This window comes from Alligator mississippiensis, chromosome 12 (assembly GCF_030867095.1).
Source record: "Alligator mississippiensis isolate rAllMis1 chromosome 12, rAllMis1, whole genome shotgun sequence".
NCBI lineage: Eukaryota > Metazoa > Chordata > Crocodylia > Alligatoridae > Alligator > Alligator mississippiensis.
The window spans coordinates 58,445,281-58,468,601 of record NC_081835.1 but is presented as its reverse complement, the minus strand read 5'-3'; the positions used below and the strand labels follow the sequence as shown (position 1 = coordinate 58,468,601).

Here is a 23,321-nt window from a genome sequence, read left to right as displayed (position 1 = left end):
ATGGAGCTCATCCGGGCCTGCCGACTTAAAGGCATCCAGTTCTTCCAAATGACTCTGCACCACCTCAGGATCTACGTATGGAAGTCTGGTGCCTTGCTGCTGCCTCTCTACAACTCTGGTGAGAGACTCGTCGTGCCCCTCACTTAGGAACACAGAGCCAAAGAACTCGTTGAGGAGTTCAGCCTTGTCCCCCCTGTCCGTCACCAATTGTTTCTGCCCATTTAGCAGGGGTCCTATTCCTCCCTGGGCCTTCCTTTTACTCCCTATATATCTAAAAAACAATTTCTTGTTGTCTTTTACTTGGGTTGCCATCCTCAGCTCCATGGTAGCTTTGGCCCGTCTAACTGCCTCCCTACAAGCACGAGCATGTTGCACTCAAAATACCCCTTGTTCCAAAATACTCTGCTCCTTCCTCCTCGCTCTTCCACAGAGGCCATTACGATGGCAAAGCACTGGTCTGCCAAACCTCCCACATCTGCCAAGCTTGGCCTGCACGTTGGTCATTCTTTGCCAGCACCAGTGGGCTGGCTGCTGCCTCACAGACACCCGAGATCTGGAATATGGCAACAATGCAGAGAACACCATGAGGGGTGGGGTGCCCCAAGAGAGGTCTGTGGCTTTCCAAAGAAATGCCTGTAAGGCTCAGAGAGAACCAGTGACAAAGCCAGCAGCTTCCCCCTGCTATATGCGGGGGGCACTTAGCTGTGGTCAGGGCCCTTGCAAGGCCATGCCCACAAGATGCCACCTCCCCAAGCCCTTGTCTTGTGTTCTGCTCCCTTCTCTCTTTCCTGCCATTGCAGACTAGCGGCTGCTGTAGATCCTCCCTAGCTCCAATGGGAGTGGTGGCTCTGGGTCAACCAGCATCATACTACTTTGCATTGCTGCGGTGCCTTCCAGCTACGGATTTCAACTCGCTCCACGAGCATGAATTGAAGCAAGGTTCCCTGGGGCACGGGAGGGTTCTCCGTAGCAAGGGAAAGTGGAAGGTACATGGAGGTACAGGCAAATGCCCTTGTCTACAGAGCAAATCTGTGGTAGACCAGAACCAAGAGCTCCTGACTCCCGTCTCATGGCAGAACCCGAGGGAGCCAGGCCCTCCTCCATGCTGCCAGCTTCCCCTCCCTGTTCCCTGTCCCCTTCGAGTCAATGAAGAGAACTGTTCAGGGCCCCTGGATACAGAGAGGCATTGCCCCAGGGCTCTAAGATCCCTTTTTATTCAAATATTTGTTCTTCCCCTGAGCAAGTAGCGGAGGTGCCTAACACACCTTGTAAAGGCTCCCATGGAGACAGGGACCAAATCACAAGTTCTCAGGTGAGTTCCAGATATACTTTTCCATTTGTCGTTGTCGATCAGCAAGGCGGCATCGCTCAGGTCAGTTAGCTGCAGGCACAAGTTAGGAGGAGAGAAAGTGTCCAGCCTGCATAGGAAAGTGGGGTGCAAGATCTGGCAGGGAGGTAAGATAGGCCCATCACTGCAGCTCCCCTGGGACTGAGCAAACACAAGGCGGCTTTCTGCACTGCAAAACCTGAGGTATACAGTTTGCAGGACCTGGGTCTACATGGGTTATGGAGTCTGTGGGTCTCACAACATCAAGGTCACTGCAGCACAGTGGTAGAGCACCAGGGAGAACGGTCACTCTGCACGCTAACCACATCCTGGGCCTAGCTGTTTGTCTGATGAAACCTCTCCATGGCACGAGGCAAACAATCTCTACTCTCCTTCCTTGTCCCAGAACAAACCCCATCTCCCAGGGAGCCCAGCGTATCCTGTCTCCCTCCTGTTTCCCTCCCAGCTCCACAACTGGACCCCTGACCATGGAGGAACGGCTCTCTTGGGTGCAGGGGGTATTTAGCTTCCAGGCTCTGTTCGCTTCATACTTAAGAGCTTTCATAGAGCTCCTTTATACTTAGAGCTTTCATACTCACTGTGTTTCTTTCCAGAGGAGTAAATTCACTGCAAATGAAGTTTTTATGGGGTGGAAGAATCAACTCTATTCATGAATTCAGGCTAAATTCAGTTAACAGTTTCAGCCAAAAAAACGGAGGGAGGAGAGATTTTTAAAAATGCCACACCAATTTCATGTTACCATTTTCAAAAGGAATTTTTTGTTTGATAAATGCCAAAATGGTTTAATTTGACATTCTTAAAGCACCGCTTTCTGACATTTTGTTTCAAAATTGCATTGTTTGTTTAAAAATTGACCTATTTTTTCTTTTTAAAAAGGGGGAGAAGGTTTGACTAACTCAAAAGTGAAATAAAACACACCCTTTTTGAGTCAAAGGGTATGTTCCAGGTTGACCCAAAATTATTATTATTTTTTTGTTTTGCCAGAAAACTAAACCAAAACCAACAATAAAAGGTGTCTTAGCAAACCCTGAATTGATTTTTCACCAATTTTACATTGTCCTCCAGCTCTTACATGCTTCTGTTTTTGGACCCAAACCTGATGCACATCAACCACCTCCAATAAAAAGTAATTAATTCTTCCGGTTCATTGAACCCAGGTTTTCCTTACCTCAGTATTCTTCAGAGAGCCCAATCCTGACCTAGAAAGCCTAGCAACTAGAGGGGACTCAAGCCATTTTATTCCACCAGTCCTCAGTTATCTCTATCTTGCTACCTCTAACCGTGCACTTACGAAGCTCTCTCTGGGGGGTGAAAAGGGAGTTTCCTCTCCCTATCAGTTCAGTCCTGTCCTTCCCCACACTCATCGACCTTCGACCAGTAGGCAGGACTCCACTCCATGTTAGGAGGAAGAGAAGCCTTCCTTCCCCCCTAGATCATGGTGCTCTACAGTCTGCACTAGCGCTTGGAAAGGACAGAGCTGAGAATGCCAAACTCACAACATGAAAACAGAGACCATAATCAGATCTCTATCACCTCCATCACTGAAGAGCACTAGAGGTGGGGAGGGTTTTGTCTCAATGCTTAGGAAAGCCAAGTTGCCTAGACATGGGGATTGTGGGGACCTGTTAATGGGGCCAAGAGGGACCTTTCATGCCCCTTCCCCAACAAAAGTCCATCAACAGTGGGACCCTGCCTCAGGACCTCAGGCTGAGAGGTGAAACACTGGGAAACTAATGAACAAGTTGCAAAATCAACCCAGCACCGAGCCATGGTGCTCGATTGTGGTTTGTTATCTCCAGTTAGACTGAAGACGGTATAGCCGGGTTTCAGGAGAGCAGAAATATCAGCAATTAAAGATATGTCGTGTCAAAAAAACTCTAAACTGATTAAAGTTGAAGGCTCCGTTTTCTTCTTTTCATCAGAGAACGGAATCAAAACCTGCCTGGAAAGACACACTCCCCCCGTTCCCAGCGCTCCGAAGGCAGTGCCTGCATCCATCCTGCTGTGTCCCTGCATTTTAATTACCACCTTATTAATATTCATGAGGATAGGCACTCAAGGGGGATTGCAGTCTGTCATTCTCTCCTTTCTCTCCCTCTCCCTCTCTCTCGCCTGAATCTGGCTTTTTTTCCCCTCCTTCCAAACAGTTGGTATACTGCAGATTCTGTATGAGTCTGTGTGTGCAGATACAACTGAATGTGTTCTGTGCCTATGGATGTGGCTATGTATGTTTGCAAAGGGCGCATGTGTGTTTTGCACATCTCTTGCATCTGTGTTTGGTGTATGCGGGTGACAGCTACGTGTGTGAATGTGTCTACATAGTGGAGGAGCACAGATGGGTGGGGAGCACATGTTGCACGAACATGATGCATGCATCCAGCTTTGATTATGCTTGGAGAACCTTGCATGTGGGCAAAGGCGATTCAGATGCGTGTCTGTGTGATGTGTGCATGTGTGGGTCCATGCCTGAGTGTGTATGACAGCAAATGTGCAAGAAAATAAGTGTACTGATGTGTATGAGTTAGCATACAAGGAAGTGAGCATGGCAGGGGGGGGAGAGGGGTGAGTGCACCGATGTGTAACTCTGTGTAACAAGTATATATTCCCAGCCTCAGATAACACAGGATTCTGCACAAGTAAACAAGCCAAAGAGCAGCAACTCTGAATGGTCGTTAGCACTAACCAAAGTGTTGGTGCCAGTAAACCCAGGCTGGTCTGTGCTGCCTCGGCTTCTTCCATGTTTCATCTGTTCCTCCTGATAGGACTGCTGATCCCCCTGCACCCAGCCATGAAGAAGCTCTCACCTCCCTTGACTCTCCAAGCAGGGACTAATTTAGCAGAAGAGGCCAAACAATGCACACAAGCACCGAAGCGTGCTCCAAGCCACGGCTGCAGGCTGGCGTAACCAGCATGCCAACATGCCCTTGGTAAAGCCACTGTGTCACAGGGCCAATGATGCCAGCCGACAGGGGGTGATTACAGTTTAACGGGCCTGGATCTACCAGGGTTTCAGCCTCGTACACGGGTGGGAGGCTCTGAAATGCTGCCGGCTCCATGTGCCAAGCGTGCTGATCTGCTCTTTGCTCCCAGAGTCTGCTCTGCAGCAAGAGGAGCCAAGCACCTGCCCGCTGGTGTAGACCCATGGCGTGAGAATCTGTTTGCTCCCCAGGAGTGGAGTAATCACAGAGCATCTCCAGAAACTGGTGCTCTGTAGTCCCAAATGTCACGGTGATGCTGATGCCCCACAGAACCTGCCCTGCCCTGTTTCGCACCAGTGCCCCGGGTGTTGCCGTCTCACTAGACAAGGTACAATGCATCTGAGGGTGTGAGGTTGGTGGGAGCCCTAAGGGAAGTGACTGGGCAGCACTAGCAGAGGAAAACAGTGGCGGGGAACACTTGCCCCCGCACTTGGGTATTTTATGCCTGAATCTGCTGGGCACTGCCTCACCCAGCAGAGAGGGGTTGGGAGAAACAACAGACCCAAAGGCAGGGCCTGCGCTTTCATGCCACCCTCAGAGGGTCCCTGCCACTCCCTCTTCCCTTCCTCTCTCCATGCTTTTCCTCCGTGTATCCCTGGAGATCAAACCCAAGCCAAAGAGGTGGCAATGCTGCAGCAGACCTTTGGACTTCTCTGCGGCTGCAGCACCCTGTCCCCCGGAGGACAGAGTGGGGCAGTCTTCCTCAGCCCACGCAGGGTGCTGATGGGTAGTGGCACCTAACACCCACAGCAACAAGGTGCACTCGCGGTGCAGGGGTGTAAATGGCTGCAGAACGGGCAGAGCAAGGGAGAACCTGGCACTGCAGAAGTCACGAGCCTTCTCCTTACTGTGTCACCCACTGAGTCCCTGTGGCTTCGGTGCAGCCCTGAAGATACTGTGTTGGCAAGGCCCAGCCAGGCAGGACTGCCCCTCGCAGACAGACCACACAGTGCTTCCAGTGCCCAGAGCCGGGCAGGGAGAGAGAACGGTGGCCCCGCCACTGAAGGCAGCTCCTTGCTGTGTCCCACTTCCCTCCCCCTCCGGCCCCCACCAACCACCTGCGAGAGACCTGTCAAGAGAAGCTCCAACTCCAAGGTTCCCCAACGCCCCACTTGCTCAGCTCCACAAATATTTGAATTAAGGTCCCCCGGGGAGTCTCAGTCACAGAGTAACTGATTTCTCCTCCTTCATTATATCTCTGTGTAATTTACCGAGGGACGGTGGCGTGTGCCTCCGTTAGAGAGAATTCCCAGCAGGAGCCTCCGAGTGCTCACAAATCAGGCAAGGGGAAGGCATTAGAATATGAAAGGTGAGGCTGGCTGCAGGAAGAGAGGCCTCACCAAGATGCCGCTCGCTCTCCCCAGCTCTCCGGCAGCCCAGAATTACATTTTATTTCCACCCACTGGCTCCCGGGGACTGGGCTGTTTCACTCCCTCGCCTTTGCGTTTGCTTGAGTGGAGATGCCCTGCTCCCCTGACCAGGGGAACCAGCCTGGTAGACAGGAGCCCTGCCTCTGTCCCTGACTCATGTCGCTCTGGGCCAGCTGCTGAGAGCTTCAGTTTCCTCCTCTGCAAGCCTGGGATGAAAACCCATGGTTTTCCTTTGCACTGCACTTTAAACTCTAGAGAGGGAAAGCCTTAGGTTGGCCCTGCCCTACTAGTCTCGTTGAAGACATGGAAAATATAGTAGCTAGGGCACTGGGCTGGGCTAGGGAGATGCTAACTCTTCCAGTGACCTTGGGCAAGTCACTTCATCCCTCTCTCTTCCTCAGTTTCCCCACTCCAGTTATCTGCTTTGTGGCTGTGAAGGGATTCAAGTTACACGTGTGCCCAGGTACTTGGCCAGATCCAGCCCCTCAAAGTCTATTAACATTATGAATCCACATGTGATTTTACGTTGCTGCCACGCTGCCTCATACATGTAACGTTTGCTAGTGCGTTTTGGACAAAAACTGGAAGAAGTGTCACAGCAACAAGCTAAAATGGAGTGAAGTGACAAGAATGCAATTTCAGCACTGTGGGCAGGTGTACACTGAGGCTGCTCCGACGTGCTGCAATTACAACTCAAGTTGCTGGAGTGTGGTAATTGCCGCGCTCCAGCAGACTCCAGCGTCACGTGTATCCTCATCCCCCCACTGAAAATTGGCAGTGGGGGCACTTTAACTAGAGCTCGTTCAACAAGCTTTAGTTCAAGTAGCCCCGCTGCCATTTTCAGTGCGGGGACACTGATACACATGACACTGTGGGTGCTTTAGTTAGGGTGGCTCTTGGAGCCACTCTAAATAAAGCACCCTCTCCCCCACCGCCCGGAGCACATGTATAAATGCCCTATGTGCAATTCAGCTGTGAAACTCAGTGCAGCAGGATTCTTTTTAAAGCAAATAGTTTGGAGAGGACTTCTTAAATGATTATGGACCCAGAGGCATAAGAAGAGCAGCCACAGCTACACTTGCAAGGGTTAAACGACAAAATTTAGCTCCCATCCTCAAACTTCGAGGCATGAGCGGGTCACCAGCTGGGGTCAGGAAGACACTGTCCGCCCGTGGTGTAGTATTGCACAGTGCATTACAGCAGCTATCTATGCTAGAGCAGCATCTTCATGGCAGTACATAAGGCTATATACAAATGATCAAATTACAGCAAGGTAAAAGAGGGTTGGGAGACTTGCTGCACATCAGCTACTCCTTATAATTGTCCACGTGCCCACTTCTACCTGGAGGTACATGGGAGCAAGCTAGTGCAATTTAGCTTTCCCTTACCACAGGATAAGAGCATGCCCACCAGCAGTTACTGTGGATCAGGTTACATGCCATCAGGCCTCACCCCTCTTTTACTCTCTGTCATTTTTTTTTTCGTTTGGCTACACTAAGTGCTACAAAGTTTACATTTTAGAAATCACCCAGCACTGACCACTGCCAGAGACATGGCACTGGACTTGGTGACACCACTAAGCTGTCTGAGATGGATCAAGTCCTGCAGCTGGATACATGGAAGGCATGAAGGGCATTTTTTCACTAGGTGGAAACAGAGGTAGGTTTGGAATCATTTTTTGCTGAAAGCTGCAGCTTACAAGTAACTTGTATAAGTGGTTTCAAAAATTGGTCCGCTTCTGTGCCTTCTGGTTCCTCTGTGAGAGGTGAGGACCCCAAAGACTTTTAGGGGTTTGTGTATTTTAAACATGTCTTATTTTTTACCTTAGAAGTATCAGGAATGCCAAAATGTCACCGTTTCTGGTTTGCTGGAGCACAGCTTGGGGGTCTGTGAGGATGCGTATGGTCAGTTTGCACACCTCGATTTCTGGTCCTTAGCAAAGGTTACTTTATTCCAGCACATTCCTAGATCACTGGAGCTAAATAATTGGCTTCACCAAGATGAAAAAAATTAAGCAAGGATCAAAATTCCCTCCCCTTCTCCATTGACTCAGGATCATTCTCTTGGCTCTGGTGAGGTCATCTGACTGGTGAGACATAGCCCGCTGCCTTCTCAGGGACACCGGGACACAAAGGAGATCCCTTAGAGGAGCAGTATATGTGCATGAGAGAGTGTACATGGAAAGGCAACACACTGTAGAGCTGTTCCCTGCTTTGGCTGGAGTGAGGCTGTAAAGACACATGTCTTGTGCGGCTGGAGGGACTCCAGATATATATTTTCTTGTGCCACTGAAAATATTGGAAACCTGCATAAAGCAGCCCTCATGGATGGAGTCCACATGGTGCTTGCATTTCTGACACATGGACAGTCCCAGCCATGGCAACATGTGTAGAAACATCATCCCAAGTACCCACCTCCCTGCTGTGCCTTCACAGGGGGCTCAGCCCTGACCAGGTCTCTTCTTCCCTTTGATTTGGTCATATGTACATCCTATTAGGACACAGAACCGGCCAACATGTCCTGCCCTCTGTGTTAGGTTACCACCATCTTCTGGTCATCACTGTGAAAGAGCCTGCCTTGGCCAAAGCAATTTCCTACTCTGACTATGGATGGAAGAAGGCAAGTTGCACCGTGGTACTGGTTGGCGTCACATAGCTCCAACCACTAGAAACTACACCCAGGTGGGGTGACTAGCAGGAGCACTAACAGGTTAGCTCCTTTTGGGTCCCGCTCTGGCTACCTGGGGCTGCTCCCGCAGCTGGAGAAAGCTCCAGGCTACATTGGCTATGAGCAACCTGGCATCAAAGCACTGTAGGAGGCCTGGGAACGTGGGTGCAGTGGGGAGGAGGCAACACAGACCAAAAGGGAGCGGAGCCCCTTTGGTTCAGACCTGGGAGGCAGAGAGGATTCAGCAGCAGCCTGGAAGAGGAGGCGGCGGCAGCAGCGGAGAGGGACAGGAGCAGCAGCGCGTTCAGCAGAAAGGAATGTCCTGATGGGACGGGGAGGCTGAGCACCGGCCAGGAGCCCCCTCCAAGGCTGTTTAAAAGCCCTGGACCTCTCCAAGCCCTTTAATTGGAGCTTTAAAAAAACTTCCTTGTTCCTCAGTGCGGCGAGGTTTGCGTTTTATGCCCAAAATGACTCAATTCTGCCCCCCCCAACCCTCCCCCCCATATAAAAATCCCCTTTGAAACATTTTGCTAGAAGCTGGTTCCCTCCCCCACCCCCACCCCCCTGCCTGAAGCCCACCAGCCCCTTGTGTGTATTCTTGTTCTCCTGTAATAATCCACATCCCAGCTGCCTCTCTCTCCCTTCACCCTCCGCCTCCCTCTCTCTCCTCCCCCCCCTCCCTCCCCCTTTCCATAACTCAAAAGCTTGTCAGGCTGGTTCCAGACTGCTGGCGCCAGGCTTCACTCCAGGAAAAAAATAAAGCAAGAGAGAAAGGCATGCGAGGCAAAACAGCCCCTCCACATGAACACACATCAAACCAGCCCTTTATCTCCACGGAATGTTCCCTCTCTGCCTCTGCAACGCTCCCCCTCCCAGCCCGCTCCCCCCCAGACACACACGCATCCACAGAGCACTCCGCACAGCCAGCCAGCATCCCTCTAACCCTAATGCAGCACAGCCGGGCTGGAAACAAACACACAAGCGCGCGCACACACACACGCAAAAAAAAAAAAAAAAGAAAAAAAAGGGAAAGGCAGAGAAAAGCGAAGGAGCAAATACAAGATCTATTATTTATCAGCGTATCAATTATTTAAGGCTACGTCGCTGGGAAGGGGTGGGGAGAGAGGGCTCCGAGGCCTCCGAGTCACAGAGGAAGCTTTTATAAAGACAATTCGGGAAGCAGGCTCCTCCTCAGACCCCCTCCGGATCCACCCCAACTCTTTGCAATGGGAAGAAAGGGAAAACAGGCCTCTTGATTTCCCTCTGCCCCAGGGCTGTCCAACTTCTAAGAGCTGGGGGCCACATGCCATGCGAATTGCACCGGTGGGGGGCTGCATTACTGTGAGCCGCAAGCCCCTGCACCTGCATGGGGGCAGCCCCCCAAGCTGCTGCACCATGCCGCAGGCTGCCCCGGTGCCGTGGGCTGTGTCATCCCACTACCTGGGGCAGAAGCAGGAAGCCAAAGTAGATGGGAAGGAGCCTAGAGGCCCTGTCTGCAGCAACCAGAGACATAAGGGGGGCAGCAGCCAGGTAGGAGCCCACAGGCTGCAGATTAACCCCACATTGGCCACATGCGGCCCATTGGCCCCCAATTTGGACAGACCCGCTGTACCCTAATGGGCAAAACATCAGATCGAGTCCTCAGGGCATGTTCTCCTAGCAGACAGCACAGGCGTCTCCCTCGCCAAAGTGGGGTTGGTCACTGGGGCAAAGCCTACCGCCCTGCCATAGGTACAAATGGTTTGAAAGGCAACAGGAGCACCAGGGACAAGTTTCAGAGAGCCCAGGAGGGGTGTGCTGCGGAGCTCTGTTCTGCAGTACTCCAGCCCCGACACCCACGCGAGCACTGTGGGAGTTGGGCAGTATCCATACGAGAAGCATAGCCACCATGGAGGCCACGCCAGCCTCTGCTGGCTCTCTGCTTCCTAACAGGAGGATTCCCTCTAGTCTACTGTGTTGACTTGAGCTCAGCTCAGAAGAATGCATATGACAGAGCACCAGACAAGCCAGATAGTGGCACTTTGAGGTCTGGGAACTGCCAGTGCCAGAGGGAGAAGAGCTGCTCTGATGAAGAGCTCTGAGACTTAGGGTTGATGTCCTTAGCCATTTGTCCAGTGAGGCCCCTTGAGGTCACAGGGATGACATGGAGAGGTCATCACATCACGTAGCTGCATTGCAATACCATGGACATTATGCCCTATCTTTCTCCTCCTTTAATGTCCCCCATACAGAATTGGCCCCACTGACAATAAGAGAGTAGAAAAGGCAGGAGAGCTTTCCAGTAGAGTAAGTGCCAAAAAGTAGCTTGACTGGCAAGGAAAGAGGCAGGCAGGCACACTACGCCACAGCTGACCTTCAAAGGAGTGGAAGCAGAAAAAGCCCCAAGCAGCAGAATTCATGGGCTTCAAATCCCCCAAATCCAGGGACACTTGGATCTCAGGTTTATTCCAGCCTCATCTCTAGGGTAGATTCCCTGTATGGCTGCCCACGAGAAACTCTTGAGATAACCACTGGCAACATGTCTCTCTCCATGCCACCTGCCTCCCCTCTGCACAGGGAAAGAGTTGATTCCTACCAATGACAAGAGGATAGTTGTGTGAACACATGACGCTCCCCAACTCCCTCCAGTCCAAATGCTCTTCCTCAGACTCTACTCAGTAATTGTGTCTGTTCATCTCCCAACCCAGAGACTGCTGTAATGCTGTGGGTGGCAGCTCTTAGATGAGATGCCAATCTCAGCTCCTAACCACTAGTGGTATTTTAGATCACTTGATACTATGTGCAAAATAAAGATGCAAACCATGGCTCCTTGATAAACTTCCAACATCCTTTAGAAATTCATCCTTTGGTCAGGAGGCTGTTTCAAATGGCTTCAGGGAAGCCCTATCCAGTTGTTGTGCAGTCAGGTAGCTGCCCCCTGGATGTGACTGCATTTTGGTGGTGGATAACATGAGAGCTCATCCATAGAAAATGTGTGATGAGGGAGGCATGCGATAAAGGCTTTTTCGGTAGTGAGTCTGGGATGACTTTATTCTTCACAAGTAGTCTCACAACTGAGTAAGGCACTCATCACGTCTGAGACTATAAAATGCTTGAACCAGCACATACTTTATTGATGCATTATGTTGGCTTTTCTCCCTTTCCCCAGTTTGCTCGTATTTGAGTCAGGCCTGAAAAGCAACATTAATTTTTTTTTTTTACCCAAAGGTTATATGTATCACCAAATCAGAGACTTCAAAGGTCATCTAGAACAAGGGCTGGAGAGGAAGGATTGATAGAGAAGTTTCCACAAGGTGTATTGCAAACACAGGGGACCCTTCAGCAAGTCCCCCAGGCAAAGCATTCCCATTGAAGTCAATGGGAGTGGTTCTAGGTGGAAGGACAGCCCCATGGGAGCACTTGGAAAGGATTGAAATTTGGTTTACAATCTGTAAAACATCATGGAGTCCAGTTTTCCAGGGGAAAGGAGCTACTGCAAGCTCATCCTATATCCTAAAATCATTTTGTTTTATTGGTCCCACGACTCAGTCACAGTCTTTGGTACCAAGAGGGGTTTACTGGTTACCTGTCAATGATGATGTGATAAGACCCTGTCATTGGCTGAGGTCTAAATTAAGTCAGTACAGGAGAACTTGGATACTGCAGCGCATGATAAAGACATTTTAAAGTGCAAAGCCCTACATTTTCAAAAGTGGTCCCTGCCTCAGTATTTAAATGCTCAACTCATGGCACGTGGCAACTGATTATCAGCAGACCTGTGTATCCAGAGCTCCTCTTGCTTCAGCTGGCATTGTAGGTGTTCGGGCTTAATATGCCAACACTCACTTTTGTAAATTTGGGCCATAGGGATCTTGAGGTTTTGTTTTTAACTTATAAGGAAAACTATTGACCTTCGTATTAATAAGGTGACTTCCTATGGATCTTCTGTGGATTGAATAAGCTTTTAGAGAAGGCAAGGGTCATCTGCTTTTCTCAATTTGGGAAAGAGAAGCACAGAAAACACAAGGACATGCCCAAATCTGTGGGAAATTGGGAATGAAACCCAAGAACACTGAATCCTAGTGTTCTGCCCAAACCACTAGGGAAATTTCTGGCTCATCTTCCTCATGCATGGGTATGGATCATGACCCATAGGCATGCAATTCTACATGTATCTATATGGGTATGGGGTTCAGGTAAAGGCTTTGAGAATATTTTTAATAATATACTCCTATTATCATTATGTTCCTGGAGAAGACACTCCTGAAAGCGCTGAGTTCTGGATGGCAACATTTTGTGAGGTCTCAAGGCTCCTCATAGGAAAGATGATCTTGTCATTCTCAGATTGGGATTGAATTTTTTAAATTCCCTTTGCAGAGAGAGAGCGAGAGAGCGAGAGTCCTGTTCATCTCCTTCCACATGGAAAGCTCTTTCACTCTGACTGCTTAATGGCAGTTTGGAAAATGAGAAAATTGCACAAAGAAATTAAAATTTGTGAAACCGTTTCTGTTTCATTGGGTTCGAGAGACCTGAGTTTATTGTTAAAAATTTTAACTACTTTGAAAAGCAGTATTTCAATCAGATTTTTCACAGGTATATTTCCGAAGTCCTGCTCCACAGTTTCTGTTCATCCTCTCTCTCCCAACTACATTTTCTGATGCTATATTGGGGCAATTTTGGTACGCACACAGTTTCAGTAAAGATTTTGAAATTATATATATATATATATTTTAAATCTTGTTAATGATTTTGTGAAAAACAGAAAAATATCAATTATGTTGAGAATTTCTTCATGAGCAGCTTGAGTTGGTATGTTTTTAAAAGGCTCATTTTTAACTAAAAATAAAATTCTCCATGCAAAAAATTCCAGGCAGCTCCAAGCCTCTTTTCCGGGGGCACATATGAGAGTGCTTCAAGGAGCAGCAGTTCCTCTGGATTCAGCCATGCAGTCTCGCCGCAGGAAGCCTTGACATTGATCCTGGTGGTCCTTGCAATGTACAGCAGCAGGGTCCAGGTACGACATGCACTCCATGCTTTCTTTAAGCAAACCCGCGGCTCCGAGAAGATGGCTCTGTAATGCACTGCAGTTGTCAGCAGAAATGTCTGCTCTGCAGTGAGCCTGAGCTGATGCTTACCAGATCAGAGCAACTTCCTTATGGCATCCTTTTGGATCAGTGGGGAAAGCAGACAGCAGGAGAAGGCAGCCAGCTGACATGGCTCGGCCTCTTCCCGAAGAGGGATGGTTCCCAATCGCACTTTGGATTCCAAGGTTGCTACATTGCTCTCATCCTAATTCTACCTCAACTTCATCCGAGGCATTTTCTGCAATACCCTTGGCAGCTGACAACCACCTTTTGTCCTACTTAGGAAACCACATGGAAATCCGCTGTGGATCCTTCTTGTCCAGCAGATGAGGAAGGTGATAGAGGACTCAGCTAGCTCCCATGGACAGTCAGCACAGTGGATGTGCCCCGAGGGAGGTCTAGAAGTGACAAAGCACTATGGCCAGATCCATTCTTGATGGCTGGTGTAAGGGCCCCTGGCCCCTGCCCCCTTCCCGTCCTGTGCTCAGAGAGAGGGCAAGCAACCGAAGCTCCCGTGGAAAAGAGGAGGAAACGACTTTTGGGTTGAGAGAGAACAGTTCCCCTGCTGAGTTAATGAACTGAGTCATGGCATTCCCCAGCCTTCCCCCCATCCACATTGTGGGCCTCACTGGAGCCCAGGGCAGCTGCCAAACCTCCCCACCTGGTAGACTGACCACAGAGGGGGGCTTTGCGTTTGAGCTTATGTCGGCAGAAACTGGCATTAACTCTGGGCTGAACCCAGCCTCTTGTTGACGAGACTTCTGCGGTTAAGGGCTCGCTGAGCTTGTATGCGAGTGTAACAGCAGGAACCGAGCTCTGCTGCAAGCAGAGAAAGCTGGACCATGCAGGCACCAGCTCTGGTTCACCAACGCCCTCCAGCACAGTCTGTCCCATCTGTATCCTTTTCCTATTTCCCTTTCATCTCAGCAGTTGGATTCTCCACCCCTCTCCCGGCTCAGTGAGGTCACTTCCCGCTATTCTCTCATCTGTTTCCCTTTCTCTTGCCGTGCACTTCCTTTCTCCCTTTGATACTTCACCTCCACTGCGTCATTCCCCTAGTGCCATTTTGATGCTTGATATTTTTTTCTGTCTGTTTTTTCCTTACTATTGTTAGAGATTTGGGGTTGAATCCACCACTTGCATAAGCAGGTGCAGCGCTCCCAAAAGAGAGCGCTGTATCTGCCAGGTACCAACTTGAGGTGCTCCTACCAAGTTAATTAGAAAGCCTCCCCCTGACACACACAACTATAGTATGGTTTGGGTCTTTGAGATGCAGTTTAATCCCACACAAATAGTGTCTTCAACCTCAAAGCTCTGGACTTCACAACAGAAATTATTCTACCCATCACAAAAGTGCTTCTACCTCTTGGCTGGAACAGAGTAGCTCTGAGTGCCCAAAAGAGTACTGCACAGCCCTGCAGAGGCCAAAAAGGGAGGCAACAAGTATTCTGTTCCTTTGCTTGATTCTTGCCTGAATGATTTCTCACACATTTAAAACTCACAAGCCCCTTATAACTGGTTGACTTGGATAATGTTCGGAATTAACCAAAGCGTACCTGACAGATGAATTCACGCTGCGACCCAGTAACGTGTCTTTAAACCACACAAAACCAAGAGTGGGAAAAATCATAAGCTATAATGAGAAGCCAGGAAGAAGCAAACACTACACATAAAATGGAAAGATGACAGACAAAAATGGCCAAATCCTGAAGCAGCGCTACTTGAATACAAGCTCAGGAAATGGGCGGACGAGAACCTGGTGGTGTTCAACACCGAAAAATGCCAGGTTCTCCGACTTGGGAGGAAAAACCTGCAGCATGCTTATAGGCTAGACAGTGCTACGCTGGTTAGCACTACGGATGAGAGGGACTTGGTAGTCAAGATTGACCACAAGATGAACATGAGCCTTCAGTGTGATGCTGCAGCTAGTAAAATGAGCAAAACGCTGGCTTGCATCCATAGATGCTTCTCAAGCAAATCCCGGGACGTCATTCTACTGTTGTACTCAGCCTTGGTGCGGCCGCAGCTGGAGTACTGCGTCCAGTTTTGGGCTCCACAATTCAATAAGGATGTGGAGAAGCTTGAGAGAGTCCAGAGGAGAGCCACGTGCATGATCAGAGGTCTGAAAAACAGACCTTATGATGAGAGCTGGAGAGCTGTGGGACTCTTCAGCCTGGAAAAGCGCAGGCTCAGGGGTGATCTGGTGGCCACCTATAAGTTTATCAGGGGTGCTCACCAGGATCTGGGGGAACGTCTATTCACCAGAGCGCCCCAAGGGATGACAAGATCGAATGGTCACAAACTCCTCCATGACTGTTTCAGGCTGGACATAAGGAAGAACTTCTTTACTGCCCAAACCCCCAAGGTTTAGAATAGACTGCTGTCGAAGGTGGTTCAAGCGCCTACTTTGAACGCCTTCAAGACACTTTTGGATGCTTATCTTGTTGGGATCCTACAATCCCTACTGACTTCCTGCCCCTGGGCAGGGGGCTGGACTCAGTGATGCTCCGGGGTCCCTTCCAGCCTGAACGTCTATGAAATCTATGAAATACTTAGTTTTTACTCATTTAAAAAACTTCTATAGTTAGGAGTTAGTCCAGCATCTGCAACCCACACCTCCAAACCTAGCCCAAGCCCCTGAGACAGGGCCCAATTTTTTCCTGTTACTTTTGGGGGTTGCTAGCAGTGCAATGGGGCTACCCTGTCAGAACACATCACCACGAATGGTCTTCCTGCTCCAGTCTCAGAAGATGTTTTCTAACAGGGGAATCTGCCCCCGTCCACACCAACATGCTTCATCGGGAGAGAACGACAAATTTCATTCTTATTGTTAGAGAGTGCTTAGCATTCAAGATAACTAGGGGTGCACCAGCACAGATTCTTTGGGCCAATACCTATGGCTGATTTTTAGCAAACCATAAACACCCGATACCAATCCAATTCCGATACGCAGCTGGGCAGCGTAGAGACTGGCAACTGTAGCTGTGCATGCACAGGGCATTTATCGGCCACATTATCAGCCAAAAAAAGCCAACTCCCGATACTGTCATGTTTCCTTATATAGGTGCTGATCCGATACGGGACCAATATATTGGTGAACCTCTAAAGATAACTGGTAAGATTTGAAATGTTTTCCAGTTCTCTGTTAGCAGAAAGTGGTGGTTAGCTGCATTAGTTTGGACTCAGGTAGAAGACAGGGCAGGGCAACACGTTAGAGACTAACTGCTTCCAAATTTCCATTGGCATAAAACCAAGACCCTTTAAAAAAATTTTTACAAAAAAGAGAAAGATATCTGTAGGCCAACAACAGGCCATCCCATAATAGCTGAGAGGTTAGAAAGCTCAAATCACTTGGGATGCGGGAGACTTCAAATCCTACATGTCCCACATTGCAGCTAAGTGTCCTGCCCACCTGACAATTGGCTTTTATGGTCTCCTTTTCTTTCTCTCTCCGATTCAGACCATTCTGGACCTGAGAAAACTTGCCTGACAAAAGATTAGACCTTTTGCTGTAAACATTTTGTTTTGGTCCAAACAATGGAAAACTGCTTTGTCAAAAAATTCCCAACCAATTGTAACTTCCAGACTCCAAACCCCAGTTTGGCACCTCGGCACAGAGTCATTCCAACTCTAAATGAGCGACGGATTCATTGTCCATGAGGGTAGAGCCACGTTCAGTCCTGATGGCAACCAGTTGCCCTGTCATGGCTTCCCAGAGAGAGTCCAGTGAAGTGTACAGTTTCTGTTGCAAAATGAATGTTGAAAGCCATGCTAATGGTTAAATTCAAAAGCAAGGATGAAACGTAACATGGGATTCACAGAACAAAAATGGAATTCAAGGTTGTCTTGGTCATCAAGTCCAATCCCCAGCTATCTCGGGCAATCCTGTTGTATAATTTCATTCATAAACTGATCAAGCGCCATCCGAAAAGCAGCTGGGGGTATTCTGTCCTGACTACTCACATTAGAAGTTTCTATCAGACCTTCACTGTTTTGATTGCAGAAACCTTCTTCTAATACCCTGCCTAAATCCATCACCAGTTAATACCCATTTGATTGTAAGGCACCATTCTCCTTTAGCTAGCACAGCCCTTCTCCAACACTTGCATTCACCCCTTATGGCATGTATAGAAATCCTCTCCTTTCTCTATCTTTATTTTGCCAAGCTCTTTTCATTTCCTCTTTGTTCCCCTGATCATGCCACTAGCTCTTCTCTGCACCTCTTCCCGTCTGAATTCATCTTTCCTGAACATGGATGGCCATACTTGCTCACAGTATTCTAGATGAGGTCTCATCAATAGCTTATCCAACCGTGTTAAATCTTCCCCATTCCTACTGGAAATACCTCAGCCTAATACTTCCTTGGATTGCATTTGCTTTTCCATGGTTGTATGATATCGGAGATTCACAATCATCCTGCAGTCAAGTAATACAATCAGGTCTTTCTCCTCCTCTGCCACTACCTACTGGTGACCACCCAGGTCATACCACAAAAGCGTATTGGCACAGACACATCACCCAAACTCTTACATATGCCTTTGTCAATCTTTATTGGATGTGGTTTGCAGACAAAACTGTCCCCATCTGTACCACTGCCAACCTATTGTTTCTTTTCAGAAAACTGGGGCCACCCAGGAGAGATGTATTGCAGGTCCCATTTCTGATGCCTTAATTCATAAGAGAATGGGGTTCAGCCAATCTATTCTTCTTTGCTTTATGTTGATAACTGTGTTCGAGTGCAGGGTTCATATGCTTGCGCACGAGGTTCTCAGCAAACATAAGTGTTCAGAAAGGCTCCAGGGACTTCAGCAGCACAGTTTACAGCAGAAGGAGATAAAGAAGGCTGGCAGGGCTTCCTAGCTCGCCACTGGAGAAGACAGCTAAGTGTGTTAAGCTGTAAGTTTAAAATATTAGATTTCTTAGAGGGAACAGGTTTGGGTTTTGGCCAAGCTGACACATTCCTTTGTGCCCTGGCATTAATGATGTTGCAGTCTACTGGAGGGACAGGTGTAGTTCATCTTCAGCCTTACAATCAGAACTGCCTGCTGTACATGGACAATAAGGATCCCAAGGCACTTTTCATGAGGGTCAGGGCTTGTCCCAGTGTCCTTGGTCAAAACTTCCAATCTCTCCCTTTGCTAGGGTAGGGATGATCCAACCTCAGGCAGGGGGCTGGACTAGATGACCTCTGAAGGTCCCTTCCAGCCCTACTTCTCTATGACTGTATGATTCCTGTATAATATGATGCACTTTGATCCAAAGGTAGCTGCATTTCATTAGAGCCTTTGTATCTGCATAGTTTATAAATCATTTTGGGACCCTCCTGAATGAAGGAGAGGTGTAGCTATCTCACCAAAAGGACAGGGCATTCTGTTTTCTGTGAACTGCACCTTCCCCCAGAAAGCTTTCTGCTTGCCTGTTGCAGGGGGTAGCGGGAGATGGTCACCATTTTGCGCTTTACGTTTCAGATGCAGACTTACACAGTGAGTCACTATGCTTTCTTTTCTCTCTCTCTTGGAGACCTTATATGCTTTCTTTGTCATTTTCTATAGCCGAAAACATTAGTCACCTAATCTGAAACTCTGTTTCAGTGACTCTAAAGGAAAACACAACAATAATACAAATAAATAACAAGAATAGAGATGGCAACTCTAAGTATTCATAAATCATGAATCAAATCACAAAAATCACCAAATTAGCTTTAAAATCATGAGACTTAAAAAAAAAAAAAAAAAAGAAGAAGAAGAAGAATCAATGTTGGGCTCTTTTCATTTCCGTATTGTCCTGTGAGTCTTTAGGCAATGCTCAAGTCACAGTTTAAAGCTTTTGTCTACAGCTGTGAGAGCTAGAATTTTTTTTAAACAAAACCTGTGGTTCTCACATAGTCACACAACTCCCAGAACTAAAGGTTTAAGAAAGGCATGAAGTATCGTGAGATGTACAATATAAATCAGAAGTGTTGACAGCACTGTAACACTGTCATGATAATCAGCATGAGAATAACTTTAATAGAAGCGCAGTAATGAAAATAATTTTCAAGAGCACTGGAAATTGCCTTCTCACTTAGTAGAAACGTTACGCTAGAGAAATGTGCTCCTGCTTCTCTTCTGGTGGAAGGGCATTTATTGGATGCCCTACTGGCAGACATTGGGACATCTGCACTAAGTCACTCAATCACATTGCTTCATATAGTACCAGGTAAGCCTTTTCCTAGGCCTGGAAATGTAGGCCTGCTGCTTCCCAGAGGAGTATTCAGATGTCTATCTACAGCAGCAACTCATGGGAGTTCCTGTGAAACCTAACCAGAGCTACCTTTCCATCCCCAGCCTATACGGGCTGAGATCACTGCCAGTGCTTTGTAGCCGGGTTTAACCGTCTCCCCAGCAGTACTCATGGCTACTCCCAATTTCCGACAACACTGTGCTCTTTGCTGGCATCTGCCCTAAAACAGTCGCAAAGTACTTTGCAAACATTAACTAGTTCACCTTGCAATGCTACTCCAGGGCCAGGATCCCTAGATCATAGATGGGGAAACTAAAATACTACAGGACTTAAGTGACTTGCCTAAGAGCATGTCTGCAGCAGCGCTGTGATCAAGATGCCAAGACCCAACAGAGGGACCCCGCAAACCATGAGATTATAGTTGTTCTCTACTTAGGTATCGTAGTATATTATTTTATCACAGGAGGGCTTACAAGCACCAAGAGACTGGCTTCCCATTGGACTTGGTGCTGTCTAGGTACAGGGCGAGAGGTAGTCCTCTGCACTGGAGCTCTGTGCTCCTGACAGCAGATGGGAATTCAACACCAGGGTTTCTTCCCTGCCACACCTTTTTCCCCTTTCCCTTTACAGCGTTCACAGCTTCTTATAATTCAGGATTTGGGACTGCATCCTTCAGCCCACTGTAGGGCTGTTTCTACTGAGGTGGGATTCTGCAAGGTATTTGGCACTTTACCGAATGATCCTTTGCCCTACATGGCCTCTATGATACTGGTCCATATCTGCACCGGACGAGCAATACCCCACAGCCAAAGTGGTCTCCTGTCCCCTAGTCTGATGCTGCCTGAAAACATCAGGGGGCCCTCAGACATTTGTGACAGCATGTCTGAAGGCAGCAATTTAACCTGCAGGGAGTGATGGCACAGAGGGTTAGGACTGTCTATCTCCCAGGGGGAAGGTCTTCATGTGCAGCAATCCTTGAGGGATTGCAAGAGAGAGAGAGAGAAAGAGTAAACTAAAGGGTCTGGAAGTGGAGCAAGGTCCCTGCCAGCCCTGCCCAGCTGGCACAGGCTACTTTTAAGTGTATTAACAAACCTTGCAGTCTTTCCAGGAAGAAACCCTACAATAGCTGTGATAAATTGCACTGCATTCAGCATAACCCCACAGCAGCAGTACAAATCTGATCCACAGCTCTGTCAAGCCAGTGGCAGACCCTCCCCCCCCCCATCCACTTCAGTTTTGCAAGGGCTAGGGCTGGCAAGAGAGGAGTCATTTCATTTGGGACCTGATTTGCAGAGATGTGGAGCACCCGCCACGAGCACCCGCCATCCCACCTTCAGTCAGAGGAAACTGGGCACACTGCACCTCCCCTGCAATATAGCTGCATCTCTGTCTGCTTAGCCCAAGTCATGACTTTGGGAGGCTATTCAAGGGGCCCTTGGGCAGCACAGGTTGGGTTAATAAGGCAGGGAGAGAGACTCACAGAATATATCTGCATCCAGCAGCCTCAGCACAGAAACAACCCCATCTCCATTGCAACCATACCCCATCCCTTCTCTATCTATGTCAGCCACCAATGCAAAGCAGCCACTTTTGGGCAGAAGTAAGGCAGCAATCAACCAAGAAAAAAAATACTCATCCCCAGCTGAAACGGCTGAAGGCAGGATGAAAATCAGACTGGGGTCCCCAAGCGATGGAAATTAGCCAGGACACCCAATTACGCCCGCAAGAGCTGGGGACCCACCATTCACCTTTGACATGAAAGTTGCTGCAAGAGGACGAGGAACCCTGCCCCGCTTCTCTGAAACGTGGTAGGAGTTCCCCAGCTCGGCAATAGCAAAATGAATCTGACCCCTTGAAGCAGAGGCCCAGCAGTGCCTGGGGAAATGAGGAGTGGGCTGGATGAGGAAGGAGTCCCAGCCTCCATCTGTTTCCGCTGATCTGCCAGGGGAAGAGATCCCCTCCTGGACAAGCTCTGGTCACACAGCAGCTTGCACACATCCAGGAGTGGGACCGGGGAGGACACGGCACCCACCAGCAAGGGCTGGGAAGACGAAGCTGGCAGAGCCAAAGGGAGTGGGAGAGGAGCCGGGCCCCCACAGCTCCTTTAGAAGCAGAGTGGAGCAAGGAGGATGGGGGTGACGATGATGATGATGATTTAAAAATTAAACCGAACGGAAGGGCTTCCTTCCAAAGCTGCGGCCCCGAGGAGTGTCCCTGTGCGTGGCGTGGAGCAGGGGGCTTCGCGCTGCCTTGCTCGTCAGCTCTTGAAAGCAAATACAAAGGTTTCAGCTCCCCAGCACTCGCTAATGGTCGACCTCTCTGTTGTCCTCAATGCATGCCTGTCCCAGTTACAGCAGCTGGTTGCTACAGCAACTGAGCTCTGACTAATCATTTGCGCAATGACCTTTTTTCCCCCCAGAGAGAGGGAGGGAGGGAGATGAAGAGAGAGAGCGGGAGGGAGGGAGGCGAGCGAGGCAAAGCAAGTGGAGGTTACAAATAAAAGCAACTACAGAGAACGTGTTTTTTTGGGGGCTGCAGAATTGGGAGGGAGGGTGCAGCAGAAGACCAAGAGGAAACCAAGCCCTGGAGGTTTCCAGAGCCATTAAAAAGGAGGCAGCCTGCAATCAGTGAGCCAGAGCTCGCCCCCCTTCCCAAAGCCACCAGCCGCTCTGCCCGTTAATGATAAAAGGGTGGGGGGATGATGCTATTTGCCACTGGGCAAGAAGTCTCACTGGGACCATTTCCTTTCCAGAGGGGCGGTGTGGAGCTGGGGGCTTAATCAGCACAGCAACGGCCCCCCAAGCACGCCCTCCAAGCAGCAGCGATTTAAAGCCAGCGGGAGCCAGAATCCGAATTTGGCCTTCGCTCCCTGCAGGCTGCAACCATGGATGGCCCCGGCCCTCCTTCCTTGGCATCAACGCCGTTACCCCAGGCAGCAGCCTGCCCCTAACTCCACTGACTCGATGGGATTTAGGGCAGGGGGAAGTCCGTCCATCCACCCATGGACTTCCACAAAGCCGTACCAGGAAAGAGCATGGCCATAACTCTACCGGCTCATTGGAGTTACAACAGCTTGGCGGTGGCTCCACTGACTTCCATGGAGTTAGCACAGGGAGGATCTGGCCTTTCTGCCTCTGGCTTCAGCAAAGCTACATTAAAAGGAGAATATGCCCATACATCTATTGACTCAATGGAGCGACACCATTGAGCCCAATGGAGTTACCAGGATGAGTAGAGCCCTGTTGACTTCAACTGCATTACGCCCACTTCAGATCTGGCTCCTTCCCTGTAACCGAAAGAATAATGCAAAATATTCCCTGTGCATGCTCTTTCCAATTTCCTAATGAGCTCACTGTGGCTTCAAACTTCAAAGGAATATTTTACTGAAACAGCTGTTAGCAGGTAGGCGATATCAAGGTTGCCTGAGCCAGTTCACGTGGGAAGTGAGAGGGGACTGTGCTCCCCTTCCTCATGGTAGCCAGCACGTACTCAGGAAAGCAGGCTCACTGAAGTCAAGGGGCCTGCCGCTGGATGAGTGCTCTCTAACACGAGGAAGTGTTGCACAATCAAGCCTTGAATCTTTCATTATAGAGCACAAGAATTAATGACGAAGTGCTTGGGTGTTCATCCAATCAGAACAGTCCTCTATGACCTTTCTGACCAATCACAAATA

The 23,321-nt window shown here is 49.0% G+C and overlaps 1 long non-coding RNA gene across 1 annotated transcript in view; it reads right to left on the bottom strand.

The window, feature by feature from the left end:
- Positions 1-16,960: 16,960 nt before the first annotated feature.
- Positions 16,961-23,321, bottom strand: part of LOC109280217 (uncharacterized) — a 66,735-nt gene continuing 60,374 nt past the window's right edge. Inside the window, exon 3 of the long non-coding RNA XR_009455926.1 lies at positions 16,961-19,022. This is a non-coding gene — a long non-coding RNA (uncharacterized LOC109280217). The remainder of the gene's footprint in view (positions 19,023-23,321) is intronic.